The sequence below is a fragment of the Herpailurus yagouaroundi genome, unplaced genomic scaffold (assembly GCF_014898765.1).
Source record: "Herpailurus yagouaroundi ecotype Mexico unplaced genomic scaffold, PumYag 165, whole genome shotgun sequence".
Taxonomy (NCBI): Eukaryota; Metazoa; Chordata; class Mammalia; order Carnivora; family Felidae; genus Herpailurus; species Herpailurus yagouaroundi.
The window spans coordinates 34,625,955-34,628,724 of record NW_024412406.1 but is presented as its reverse complement, the minus strand read 5'-3'; the positions used below and the strand labels follow the sequence as shown (position 1 = coordinate 34,628,724).

The following is a 2,770-nucleotide window of genomic DNA, read 5'->3' as shown; positions in this document are numbered from 1 at the left end:
CATTCGATATTTTGTACCTCCTTACCATTTTTCATATGTTATTCCTGTAATTCATTCTCTCACCTAAAATTTTGCAGTACTTTTCTGGTTTTTCTTCTTTTACCTTCATCCTACATTGCTGCCAAAGTGGCCTTTCTAAAATATACTTGTGACGATATCACTCCTCTGCTTATTCAATGGTTCCCCATTACCTGAAGGAGAAAATTCATGTTCTAGCAAAACTCAGCTCCCCCCCTTTTTTTTGGTTTCGGCCTGATGTCCCAGTAATATCTCTCTATCCCATTCCCAATAATGCTGTTCCAGTTTTGCCATATTGCATAGGTGTTGTGACTTACTATATTATTTCATACTTGATCATTTTGCTCATTCTAGAATGCCCTTCACACCCTCCCTGTGCACTTTATCTGTCTTTTAAGATACAGAGCTATCTTCCCAGCTTTGCTGAGCTTCCCAAATGTGTTTCCTCATTTTTGCATTCACTGTACATTATTCACTTCCCTTGCAGAACTAGTGGATGGTATTTTTTTGTCCTTACATGTTTTCATGCATCTCTACCACTACTAGCATATAGAACAGATTCAGTCTTTTATTTAAATTTCCAGCTCTTCCCCAGATCGTGGGTATTACTTGGCACATACAGTACGTTCTTGTCTTTCTTAGTGGGTGAGTGCATGACCAAATGAATTAATGTGATATTTTTCTGAAGTTGACTTTTTGTTTTGTGCTCTTTTTCTAGGAAGGAACAGCAAAGTCAGCAATGAAAACAAAGGAATATGGTGTTGGTATTATTGAAAATGTGCCACCTGAGCAAACAGTTAATGAGTTTGACTTCTGCTGGTGGAGTGCATAAAAATTACAGAAGAGTTAAGCTAGTGAATATCTGTGACTTGTTTTCCTATGATGAAATGTTAGTACGAAAAAAATCTGAAAGTATGTAGATCCAAATATGTTTTCCATTTTTCGTGAAGATATTTTTCTGTTGCTATCTTTCTTTATAAGTATCCCAAGTACTACAACAGTATATTCTTTGGTTCCTTCTCCTTTAAATACTGCTAGACATGGCTGAAATACAGAGAGATTACTACAGATGTCTGGTGCAGGGGGACAGTCAGCCATGCCAACTTGAATATGTTCACTTTTGAGTAGAGATTTTAGTTCCTTCAACTCAGGATCATTTGAATTTTCATGTTTTCCAAAACTAAATGATAAGAGCCACCAATGATGAACGAATCGATCCGTTTGTGATTTTGCCAAAAGTAGCTCAAAATCTGGAAGACTATGAACGATTTCCAAATATATTTCTCAAGGATCCAATGAATTAAGGAACAAAATGCTGTTTTTCTCTGTTATTTAATGTGGCGCCAGAGGATAATTAGCAGTAGTACTTGTCATAATATCCAGACTTTTACAAAGTTTGTCCTGGGTGGCACAGGCCATCCTTCCTACCTTAACAAGACCATCCAACATGCTCTTAAGCCTGAGTCGTGTCTATGAAGTTAAACAATCTCCTCCTTTGCAACAAAAAGTGATCAGCTGGCCAATGCCAGCAGCAAAAGCAGTTTCTATGGAGTGAAAAAAATTTCCTGTCCATCACTGTGTTTCTAAAGTGCTGCATGGCAAAAATCACCAAACTTTCCTTTGATCTGTCCCTGGGATATTTCACTGTGGCCGTTCCAGACCTAAAAAGGAAGAGGCTGGGATATCCGTTGACTCTTTTCATTCAGCAAAGCATTCTATCATCACCACAGTTAACAGCACTAATTTGAAGTAATCCATTTACTTCTTTAGCACAGTCTCTCCATGTGGGAGCTAATTCATGGCAGTGTGACATCCTGGTTAGTAAATGTTCACAAACCACAGTTCTCCAGAATTAGAAGCATCCAATTCTCTTCTATCCAATGTCATGCTTTCAGGATCATCATCAGTATCAAAATCATAATGATCATAATCCCAGGTTTCATACGGGCCACCTTCTGGGTCATCTGCAAGTCCCTTTGTTCTGTAATTGTCATACTTTTCCCACAGATCTTCATCTTTGAGTACTTCATATGCTCTATTTTTGAAAATCACTCTGTACCTTAGGATTATCCTTTGGTTGGTAGGTTGGTTGGTTATTTATTTATTTACTTAGTGTTTATTTACTATTGAGAGAGACAGAGATGGAATGCAAGTGGGTTAGGGGCAGAGAGAGAGAGGGAGACACAGAATCCAAAACAACCCCCTGGCTCCAAGCCATCAGCACAGAGCCCGACGCCGGGCTCCAACCCACAACCTGTGAGATCATGACCCAAGCGAGCGGAAGTTGGACACTCAACTGACTGAGCCACCCAGGCGCCCCGGGTTATTCATTTTTGTTTTTTGTTTTTTATCAGTTTGTAGCTTCAATGCCAATTTCATGAAAGCTTGTCTTATTTCTCTACTGCTTGCAGTGCTGGATACTCCAAGTAAACTGTAAAAATTCTAATCTGTGCCCACTAAACCAACCATATACACTATTAGGAAACAGAATTACCCTTTTCAGGTCCCGGACGTAGTCATTTTTGTTTAAACAGACTCCCATCCTTTCTCTTATACAAGTTCTGATGGAAGTGAACATTCAGATATACAGCTGGTTCCAACTGAGAGAATATGCAGGTTTGAGAAGTTGTGTTCACGTTACTCCAAGAGCGAATCAAGCATAAAGAAATTTTCTCCCAAAATGTCAATCTGTGTAGGTTCAGTAATCTCCACTTCCTCAGATCACAAAAGATATCAAAATACTTTGAAGAAT

The 2,770-nt window shown here is 38.8% G+C and overlaps 1 pseudogene; it reads right to left on the bottom strand.

Moving 5' to 3' along the window:
* Nucleotides 1-864: 864 nt before the first annotated feature.
* LOC121038319 (dnaJ homolog subfamily C member 10-like) lies at nt 865-2,770 on the bottom strand (annotated as a pseudogene).